We start from the raw sequence: 12,327 nt of genomic DNA, 5'->3' as shown, positions 1-12,327 counted from the left end.
TCCAACACTGGCATTTATAAATCCATAGAAATTTAAAGAAAAATGATAAGAAAACAACACACTTGTATATTATTTGAGTTATAATATATTTGTCAGGTTAAAAAGCATTTTGTGATGGATTGTTGTGATGAAACTACGGCGTCCACTTTCTGTTATTTGTATGTCAGTCCGTCCGTCTAAGTAAGTTAGCAAAAAATCTATCTTTAGCTATAATAGGTCTAGCAGAATGGTTCTTTTTTTGGTTAGTTTTGAGTAGCGAAGCTACTCTATTATTTGAAATGTCCATCTGTCTGAAACATTTTGGGGGAAACATGATTTTCTCGGCTTCTATTCAAGATAGACAGCTGAAATTTTTAGTAAAGATTCCTATGACATATGCCCATCTAATCTATACATTGTTTTGTCCATCTATTATTTGAGGTGCTAGATCGATTCCTAGATTTTCAAGTATTTTCTCAACTCCTGTTCAAGATAGAAGGCTGAAATTTTCAGGGATTGAATAATTATACATTCTACATATTTTCACCAAGATTTGTCTATTTATTCCAGTGCTAGATCGCTTCCTAGATTTTTAAGTGACTTAAAAGGTTGCGTGATTTTGAAGGTTTCTTGATTTCCCTATTTCATCAAGTTTAATGTTAATTGTATGACACTGCTCTACAGTAAATTTTTTCCCGATATCCATTTATAATCTTGAGTTTTGGTACTTATGGATGTTGTCCTCCTAGTTTTTATTAATATTGAGGTGATTTTAGAGAGCAATATAATTTCTCTATGTTTAAGGTTAGTATGTCTTTACATGAAAGGACAGTAATCTTTGTTTTCATTTTTAAAAAATCATCAGTTTAAGAGTAGGTTAGGTCATATCGGTTACTGGAAAGTTCTGCAGGGTTACAGGAGAGAGAAAAAAATAAAATCAATTAACTTTAGATTTCAAATTTATTTCCATGATATGTGGGGGGGGGGGGGTCAGTGCTGGTTAGGCACTGGAAAATGAAACAGTTTTACATCTTATCATGGGTTCGTTGAACTGAATAGGGATCATTCACCTCAGCGATGCAACTTTCTTTTCTGCTATTTAGGATACTAATTGCTTCGCCCCTAGCCCCTAGTGAAGAGGTAGAAATTGTCTTAAACCATCACAGAGCATATGGTTTCTATCTTTAGCTATAATAGGTCTAGAAGAATGGTTCTTTTTTTAATTAGTTTTGGTTAGATTGTCTAAAAGAGCATAGGGTTTACCTAAAAAATACGCCCAATTCAGTCCAATTTCGAGATCTTTCGCTGCAGACAAAAAAACCTTATTAGGAGGGGGGAAAGACGACTGTCCCCCCCCCCCCCCCTCCATTTTTATTTGGGTTTTAAAAAGAAATTAAGAAAAATAATTGTATGGGGGTCATATTTTATAGTTAAAAACCTTCCCTGGACCTATAAGAAGCTTCACTGTATAAGAGAAACATATCGGTTCATCGGCTAGCAAGATCCTTCGCTACAGACAAAAAAGCTTACTACTTTATATATTAGGAAATGGCTGAATTTCGCTATGTAGATTATTTTGTTTGTCTATAATTCTTTATTACTGTCAAACATATAAACGAATTTTTTCGCTTATAATTAAAGAACTTTATAAGAATTTTAAAAATATTAATTTGGAAAATAAAAAATATTTTAGCTCTCAGAGATTTGAAAAAATATGTGAATTACCAATGAAACAGGGACTGATTTCTCTTTTCCGGTTTCTTAAAAACCAGGCTTCCCGAGTAATAAATATAATATAAGATCAATAATAATTTTATTTTGTGTGTTTCCCCCATGGTTTCAGAGATTAATGAGTGAATAGTTATTTATTGCATCATATTATAAACGGATATACGCGGATATAGAATGTACAATTATAAGATTAAAACCAGTTTTTTAGCCCCGAGGTGCCGAAGGCACTGGCTAAAAAAACTGGTTTTAATCTTATGATTGTACATTTTTATATTCGTAGAAAGCTGGATATAATACGATGCTTGACATAGTTTTTTTGTATGGATGAGAACCGGTTCCTATCCACCGGATTCAAATAAATACGAGAACAGTTTTTAAATGATTCAATTATAATCCAACTAGCTCTATATTTCAAAATTTTTTATTCAAGGCATGAAATTGATTTTGCAAATTAACATTGGAAATATTTGCAAATATCTTTAAATAAGTTTTCCTAAGTTTTTTAGATTTAGGTATTTTTTTTAGTAGCAAAGCTACTCTATAATTTGAAATGTCCGTCTGAGACAGGAAGGGGGAAATGTGATTTTCTCGGCTCCTATAAAAGATAGAGGGCTGAAATTTTTAGGGATTAAATATATTTATTCTTCAAGTTTCACTAAGATTCGTCAGTTGGTTGGTGTGCTAGATTGATTCCTACATTTTTAAGTTTTCATGATTTTCTCAACTCCAATTCAACATAGACAGCTGAAATTTTTAGGGATTGAATACTTTCAGTTGCTGTGGTGCTAGATCGATTCCTATATTACCTGGAAGCCTGCAGCATTGAACCTGGAAGCAAAATCCCAAATTTTTTAAATATAGGGAAACTACATCCCAAAAGGGAACTTTTTCATCAAATAACCTATCCTCTCACTCTAAAGACAAAGCTTATACTTGGTCATCAATAATTGAGATCTCATTTAATTGTGTATTTTTCAAACTTGTTTGACCCTTCCCATATTTCCTTTTCATATGAACAGAATTTTTCTGGACACTATCTTAGAAAACTTATTGAAACTATTTCCTAATTTAGCTAAAGTTCAATAAATTCAAATTGTAAAATGTTGTTTCTTATTTTATTTATTGTTAATTAGTAGATAACACAACTATCTATAATACAAAGTAGAACGATGTATGTCTGTCTGTCTGTTGTCTGTTTGTAGCAAAGGATCTCGCTAACTGCTGAACCAATCGAGTTCTCCTTTAGCTTCTCATAGGTCTCAGGAAGGTTTATGACTATTTTCTTGGTCGATGGGACACCCCCAAACCCCCCATTAATGAAAAATACCCCCTCCCAAAAAAAACTATAATTATAAAAGGGGTGTCAACTTACCGATTGATGACAAATTAATGCCACGCTGTATCACGGGATGGGGTCGTGATTTTTTATTGTATCACTCTCACTTTTTCATTCTCAATTTTGGCGCTATTGTTTAATTGCAACATTTATTCCTAACGATTAAAAAATTTTCTTTTTGGCAATAATTACATACCTGTGCATATATTTTATAAGATATATCTGTTTATTAGTTAATAAACCCGCTTACTCAATGTATATAGGACATGACATCATTAATAATATGAATTTTGTAATTAAAGATAAACGACGACTTTTCTCTATTTTTATGAGTTCTATTAATTATCTATGCCCTTACATAATTTTTAAAAAAGATTGTCGTCTTTTACTTCATTTATTATTTCTCTAAAAATGCAAGTATATCCTTAAACATTATCTTGTATTTAAAAAGTTTTTTTCAACAAATTTACTTTTAATTTTGTTTTGACATATATACATTTATATTCAGATTATTCGGTAATTCCACTCTACAAGTGAATTTTCGTTTGACATACTGTTTCAGAGCTTCGCTTTTATGGATGTTGTCATCCTTGTATATGTAGTTCTTACTATGAGAAAAAAAAATTTGGATTTTTATTCCCTTATAATTTACTAGCGGCTGCGCCCCTAGCATCTAAGGGCTCTATATTCGAAAGGCAGAAAAATAGCCTAAAACCCTACCCAGACTCATTTTAAAAAATAAATAGCCAAAAACCATCTCAGAGCCTATAAGAGACTTCACTGTTAAGAAGAACCATATCTGTTCAGCGGTTAGCGAGATCCTTCGCTACAGACAAAACAATCTTATTACTTTATATTATAGGATAATCTATTTTTCTTAGAATATTTGATTTTTAGTTACGCACAACCAAAATGAGAAACTTGACAGCATTGAAATAATTTTTTTTTGTTTAAAATGTAAGATTTTGATACATAAACACATGTATTCTAACAAGCCTCTTTTAGGGTACGTATGGAATGCTAAAAATTAGAATTTATGAAGGTAATAAGATCATATATGCTTAAAAAGGATTTTTTAAATTTTAAAGCTACTTGATAATTTGAAATATCCGACTACTTTTAGGATGAAACATGATTATCTCAGCTGCTAATTAAAATTAGTTGAATTATTTTGTGCATTCTTCTGATTAGATTCCATATATTCTATGATTCTCTGACCATTGATCTTTTGTTCAGTGCAAAAGACATAAATAGATTTTGTAATAAGTTTCGTGTTTATAAATTTTTTTATTAACGTTCTAGCTGTTTCCCATTTAATTTGCTTAAGATATCAAAGAGCTTTGTTACTATTAATGTTTAAAATTAAAAAAAAATTGATTAGATAGTAAATATTTTTAAAAAGTATATGCTAAAACAACGAAAAAGGCAATATAAATTAAAATTTGAGGCACATTTACTAATATGAAGGATCAGACGGACTAGCATGGTTAATTAAAGAGAAGCTGTGTTCTGTGAGATTTGTGTTAGAAAATCATGCAACCTCTTATAATTATAAAGTACAAAAAATCAAAATAATGAACTCATTTTTATTATCAATAAATTTATTAAATAAATAATACTTAAATAATAACTTAAATAACACGGAAAACGCCTTTGCCGCCTACGTTACATCTCCGAATGCTTTCTCAGGTTACATGACATCTTCTTTTTCTGTAATTCAAACACCTAGCTTCCTCAGACACTTCCGCACTTTATATCTGCTAACCAGAAATGCTGCCGAATGCCAACGTCACTAAGATATAAAAATATTTAAAGTTATGGTTAAGTTTGTTTCCGAAAAATGATGTTTCCCGATAAATATTTCCCCTAGGCTAAGATTAAATTGCCAATTTAATTCATGCTTATTTCGCCCCAATGTTAAAATCTCTCAGAACTAGATACCTAAAATTTTAATTTGCTAAATGATTAATGCAGCTTAAGTTTTAGGATTTGAAAATTGTTGAATAAAAGTTTGGAACATTCATGACATTTTTTGGTAATAATTGTTTTCAAAAACGAACATTGGACATTTCAAATTATAGAGTTAACTTGCTATAGGCAACAAAAGCATTATTAGAGAAAACGAAAATTCAAGGCTGTAAAAAAAGATTTGCAGTTTTTTTAGCTGGTGCCTTTGGCACCTCGGGAAAGCTGGATATAATACTATATAATGCTAGACATAGTTTTTTCGTATGGATGAGACCCGGTTCTTATCCACCGGATTCGAATGAATACGAGAAAAGAATTTACAGACAAAGGGGTAGTTTCATGAAATACCGCATATTTTTTGCTAGTTATTGGGTTAAACTATATTTATATGGCATATATTTGAAAGAATTTCAATTTTCTACCACGTAGTCTTGATATTTTAGAAACTACGAGGTAGAAAATTTAAATTCTTTCATAAATGTAGTTTAATGAATTAACCAGTAAAAATATGAGGTTCACTAAATTAAGTTCAAATGCATTTCGTGAAACTACCCCCTTTCAATTTAGTAAAAAAAGAGCCTTGCTCCCATTTCAGCAGGGTTGCAACTGCACAGAATGAAAAATCACAAAAAAAACACTCCTTTTTTATCCCCCAATACTTTTTCATTCTGCCCATGGTTAAGGCTACTTTTTTAAGTCTTTACATTGTCGAATATCATAAAAAAATTCTTTGCTAAAATGGAGAAAAAAACCAACCCTTAAGGACAAGTAGCCTATTTGCTTTAAAAAAATGATACATTTAAAAAGACAATGCAATGGGAAGGACAGTCCTTTTAGGGCGTCTTGCTCTATTCAACCGACCATGGACGCGTGCCAGGAATAGGTCTATATCCTTGATAACTCTGCTGGTGTATACACATTTGTATACAAGAATCCTAAAATAAGTGTATTATTTTCACAGAAAACATTGTAATATACCTAAGTATCTTTGTTTAAGAGAAAAATAAGAAATATGGGCAGAAAGATGGACATAAATAATTTACAGAAAATATGCTCATAGGTAAGATAAATCTGCAAAAAATTACACACATATCTTAATTAGCCGCTGAGAAAATTACGTTTCCCCCTAAACCTGACATATTGACGGACATTCAGACGAACATTAGTAGTTATAAAGTACTAGCGGCTACGCCCCTAGAGGCCTCTAGGGGTACTTGAGGAGACGGGGGGGTCGAATTTAATAACCCAATTTCTTATTTTAGATTTTAAAAGAAAAAGTAAAAAAAAATATTTGGGGGGGTGGATATACAGATACACAAACAGACAAACATCCTGTTAATTTAGTACAAGGATATTCGATACTAAAAATATACCTCTTTATATTTCCCGAGGACAACATTATTTCTTTGTTATAGATAAGTAACAGTACTTCGTTTTTTGTAGACGTTAATTCCTGGGGCATACTTTCATACTGGCTCCACTCTTTTGCCTTGAAACTTCCCTAGGTAATTATTTTTTTGTTGTATATTTTTTACTCAAAACCCAAATATAAATATTATTCTTGCTTTAAAAGATTCTTGAAAATGAAAGTATACTTTTAATGAAGGTCTCAAAGAAACATAATGTAACAAGGATGACAACATCCATAAAAGCGAAGCACTGAAACGGTAGGACAAACGGACATGAACACTTATATAGTGTCAGAATTGAATAATCAGAATATATAAGTATAAGAGTCAAAGCAAAATTGTAAGTGAATTTGTTGAAAAACTGCTTTATACAGGATAATGTTTATGGACATACTTACATATTTAGGACTTGATTATAGAGTTGCTTCGCTTATAACATTATACTTTGTTGTCCCAGGAAACAGTATACCAAAAATCAGATCAATCGGATTATTAGATCACATAAAAATTTATTGTTAAAAAAGTAAAAAAACAACATGTTTAAATTGGATGTACGGACATTTTGGTAATGATTATAGAGTTGCTACGCTTTCTAAATCGTACCTAACTACTAAAGGAATCACCATGCAAAATTTGAAATCGATAGGACTATTCTAACATGCCTAAATTAACGAAAAGAGCTATCCGTTACGGACGGACGGACGGTCCGACCCTAATTATAGAAAAGCTTCGCTTTTAATAAATTACTATTATCTTTTTATTTAAATGATTTTAAATGAATAAAAGACGCGTAAATATATTAATTTAATTGAAGCCATACCAAATTTCCAACAAAACACCTAATTAGACTCTAATGTTCTAAATATTTTTACCTTAATGCCAAAGCATTTAGTTTTCTGATATCTTATTTGTCTAATTAAAGCATTAAACTCTGTCATTTCATCATACAAATCCATTTCTAAAATAGCAAACATTACTTTAAAGGGGTAGTTGCACGAAGTGCATATAAACTTGAATTTAGTGAACTGCATATTTTTTCTGTTCAATAGTTTAAACTACATCTATAGGACATATATTAAAGAATTTTAATTTTCTACCAGGAAGTTTTAAAATATCAAGACTTATCATTCGTATTTTTTTTTATTAATTCAACTTTTATGACTGTCATATTTTCACAAACACAGCATGATGACTATTTGGGTGGTGCCTGATTGTTTGCTATTTAGTATAATACTAAATCATACATGTTAAATGTTATTCTTGTAACTTATGCTTGCAATCAAAATTTATAAATGCACTTCATGCAACTATCCCTTTAGTCTTTTCATGTTCCTAATTGTCCAACATGCAAGCATGAAATACTCATTTTTGAAAGACTGACAGACTAAGTACATTATATACTGGGTGCTAAATCATTCATGTTTCTCTTGTTTCTAATGGATGAATAGACATGCGGAAAAAGGGATGGACATTTATTTTTGTGGAATAAAAAATTATTAATAGAAATAGTTCTGTTAATTCAGGATGTTTGTCTGTCTGTCTGTGTGTACCGAAGGATCTCGCTAACAGCTGAACCGATCGGGTTCTCCTTAACAGGGTAGCTTCTCATAAGTCCTGGGAAGGTTTATAACTATTTTGGGGGAGGGTACCACCACCCTCCCAAGAGAAATGACAAAAAAATCTAAAAAAATTTAAATTTAGGGGAGACTTCAACGTCAAATAAGGTGGTATCGTACATAAAAAATTAACTTTAACATACAACAACATTTAAAGTGCCACCAGATGCCTCTAGGGGCGTAGCCGCTAGTTTATAATAATTGTATTGTTTTCACCTTTTAAAACCTCTGATATGTGTGCCACTATCTTCAATGGTGGTGTATTGACAGTTGAAAAAGTTTGTATTATGTTATTTTGGGTTTGTTTTGCGAGGTTTGTAATTGGATGCTGGTGTTCTGCACTTTTTTTAAACTCACCGACTAAAATTTGAGATTTAAAAAAAAATTAAATAATTTTTTGAATTATTTCAATTAACAACACTATTTATTTGACCTTACTCTGAAAACAGAAAACAAGGATGACTACATCCATAAGTAACAAAGCTCTTTGAAATTATAAAGAATTATATTCAAAAAAATAAACTTCCATAAAAACAAAGCTCTGAAATGAAAGAACAAACGAACATTAACACTTTTAGAGTGTCAGAACTGAATAAACTGAATATTAATGCATAAGTGCAAGCAAAATTGAAAGTAATTTTTTTACGAAAGGCAAAATTTTTTTTTAAAATCGACATGTGTCTTTAGTAGCCTAATTGTCAGACTAATGTACCGAAAAAGATATCTAATGGATGCACATTTTTAAGAATAATTAATTTAATTTTATACCCATGTCTAAAGTAACCGTCCCAGAACAACCTTGCCGTGTACATCTAAAATTTTCCTCCATTTTCTTCGTGGTGAAATTTTTGAAGCTAAAATAATATTAAATATGAAGTCAATCTATATCTGTCAGTGTTCATATGTCCGTTTGATTTCCTCCATTTTGTATGGACTTAATTGTTCAGGTTAACTTATATATTACTTATCAAATATTAATTCATTTATCGCCGAAGTGTGGCAGCCGGGATAAATATTCTGCCAGAAAGATTAGTTTGTACAGCATTCATGATGTTTGCTTATTTAATATCCAAAGCTTTCATAGTATTAGGCATAAATGTCTTTGATTATTAAATTACTAGTGGATACGCTCCTAGACACCTCTAGTGGCACTTTAAATGTTTGTTCTTTATTTGAAACATCTAAGTTGAGAAATTATTTGTCTATGTTGCATTCAAGTCTCTACGCAAAAGCTATCTATAATACAAAGTAGAACGATGTCTGTCTGTCCGTCTGAAGCTTAAGTTCTCAGTAACCACTGAAGCGATTGGGCTCTGCTCTTCAGGGAATATACCTACTGGTCCTGTGATGGTTTTACGCTATTTTCTTGGGGGGTAGGACACCCCCAACCCCCCCAACCCCCCCCAATTTTTTTTTTAACTTTTTCTTTTTAAATCTAAAATACGAAAAATTAGGTTGATCAAACCTCTTGGGGCAAAGCCCCTAGAGGCTAAGGGCGAAGCGGCTAGTTTTTATATTTGGGAGGGTGGTTGACCGATGGTACCCTCTCACAAAATAGTTACAAACCTTCCCAGGACGTATGAGAAGCTACCCTGTTAATGAGAACCCGATTGGTTCAGCGGTTAGCAAGATCTATCGGTACAAACAAACAAAAAAATTAACAAACATACTTTTTTCTTTTTTTAAGGATTTACCTATATTTGTTTCCATAGTTGTCGAAGAGCCTTTCCCCCACTATATAAAGGTTTGGAATAAATGAAGCAGCTTTGGGAGTAGTTTTTGTAACCACTTTTTTTCTCTCTTTTTTTGTGGCAGCCATTGATAGATCCAATGGCTGCTCTTCTATGTTGGAGCTCATTTTTCACCTGAAAATAACTTTCAAGTTAAAAACATATTAGGATTTCTTTAAAATGTAAAGTAAACCCAGTAACCAAAATCATTGAAATCCCTCTAATATTATTTTCTTCCTACACTTATTCACTTAAAATCATCACGCCAGAAAAAAAAACGTCAGGGATCCATCAGAATTTGTAATGCCGGGTATTTTCTTTAAAATGAATGAAACAAATGAAAATCTATATAATAAATATGTATTTCGTAAATATATCAAAATAATCAGACATTTTAACAGCACCACAATAATAGATATTTATCGCATCGTATTACAGACAGGTTTCCGCGGTTATTAAAATGATAAAGCTAAGATACGGCCCTTCAAGGCTAACAAAACTGGTACAAATGTTATTATTTTTATTTCAATATTTGTGGAAATTGTCTCTACTAAGATGCTATACATGATTTTCCAGTATGACTTAAGAACCGGTTCAATTCCTGTGGATATCAATCGGTTTCAAAGACTAAATTACCTTCTTGATTATTTAATAAATTACAATGTCATTACAGAACAGGTATCAAAATAGAGAATAGGAGGCGTTGGTGGTGAGAAGGGATATCCCTCCCCCGTTCCTTATGTTCCAACATAAAATTGTATATACATAGAAATACATTATTAGACAAGATAATAAAATCCATATTCAGCACATAAGCAAAAAAATATGATAAATTAGGCTTATAACAATTAAAACATGAAATTATTAAAATTTATTAAGTGCTGCAGTTTTAACCTTTTTAATAGTTGAAGACATTATTGTTCTTTCATAGAATAACATCATTAAATAACAAAAAGGCAAAAAATAAATCTAAAATGCAAGTAATAAAATACTACTCACTTGAGACTTTGAAGTAAATTGCCTATTTTTGACTAGAAATAAAAAATAGATCTATTGAAAAGGTATGGGCTTATTGATAATTTTATTTACAAACAAAAATAAATTATTTAATTATTATTCTTCTTAATCTTCTTCAGTCTAGTCTATTGCAGATATGTGCTGGACATCTCAGATCAGATGGTTATCTGAAATATTTAAAACATTTATATTATAAATATTATATTGTAACATTTTTTTTGTCTGTTTAACCATTCAAATGTCAGTAACCACTGAACCGATTAAGTTAATATTATAATTTTTATATTCCTCATTAAACTTTTCATGTTAATTTCTGCTATTAGGCTGTATGTCAATTTTGAACATGTTTAATTCTTGAAACCTTTTAAATCATTTTTTCTTTATAAAAAAATTTAGTTTTTAAAACTTTTTAACCATTGTCTATCCTTCGGGTATAGTCCCTTTCGTGGAAACGAACCTTAAGGGGCAATTCTTCGTATTTTTCACAGTAGATTTCCTCATAATTCTAGCCCCTGCAGGGCTAATTGCCTAACCCTTTTGGGGCAATCACCTAACCTAACAGAAATAACCTATAAAAAGCCATAGTAAAAATACGACGAATCGCACCTTAAGGGGCTTTGCCACGAATGGGACTTTTCCCTCTCCTTCTTTTAAGATTATATATAAATAACTAAGCTTCTATGTTAAAAAATAAATAGTACCTGTCCAAAACTACTTTGCGGGAAGAATAATGTTACATACGATGGACTTCCTTTAGCTATAGCAGCCATTTTCAAGTAATTAACAACATAATCATCTGAAAATAGAAAGGACTATTAAAAAGTATGATAATATATTGAATGTATTACAGAAATCTTCTACAAATATTAAAATAACAAGGATGACAACATCCATAAAAGCGAAGCACTGAAACGGTAGGACATTAACACTTGTATAGTGTCAGAACTGAATAATCATAATATAAATGTATAAGGGTCAAAGCAAAATTGTAAGTAAATTTGTTGAAAAAGACTATTTGTTTCAGGATAATGTTTATGGACATACTTACATTTTTAGGGCTTGATTTTAGAGTTGCTTCGCTTATTACATTATACTTTGTTGTTCCAGGAATCAATATACTAAAAATCAGATCAATCAGATGATTAGTTCGCATAAAAATTTGTTGTTAAAAAAGTTAAAAAATCAACATGTTTAAAATGGACGTACGGACATTTTGGTAATGATTATAGAGTTGCTACGCTTTCTAAATCGTACCTAGCTACTAAAGGAATTACCATGCAAAATTTGAAATGGATAGGACAATTCTAACATGCCTAAATTAATGGAAAAAGCTATCCGTTACGGACGGACGGCTTTACGGACGGACGGACGGACGGACGGACCGACCCTAATTATAGAAAAGCTTCGCTTTTAAAAATTATAACATTAATACCAGTTTAGTTAGCCCGGGAACAATAATTATAAACACAATTATTTCTTCGGCATATCAAAATTTTTGATTAAAATTTTTAAACAAGATATAACAAAAGTACAAACCTACC

General features: G+C 31.2%; 1 long non-coding RNA gene across 1 annotated transcript; it reads right to left on the bottom strand.

The window, feature by feature from the left end:
• Positions 1-10,113: 10,113 nt before the first annotated feature.
• Positions 10,114-11,590, bottom strand: LOC145306173 (uncharacterized). Its single transcript, XR_013874914.1, has 2 exons — positions 11,488-11,590; positions 10,114-10,953 (listed from the first exon to the last, which is right to left on the bottom strand). It is a non-coding gene; the product is annotated as an uncharacterized LOC145306173 (long non-coding RNA).
• Positions 11,591-12,327: the final 737 nt, after the last annotated feature.

The sequence above is a fragment of the Acartia tonsa genome, chromosome 14, assembly GCF_053477335.1.
Source record: "Acartia tonsa isolate MP-2025a chromosome 14, ASM5347733v1, whole genome shotgun sequence".
NCBI classification, from domain to species: Eukaryota; Metazoa; Arthropoda; class Copepoda; order Calanoida; family Acartiidae; genus Acartia; species Acartia tonsa.
This window is presented reverse-complemented; position numbering and strand designations above follow the sequence as displayed.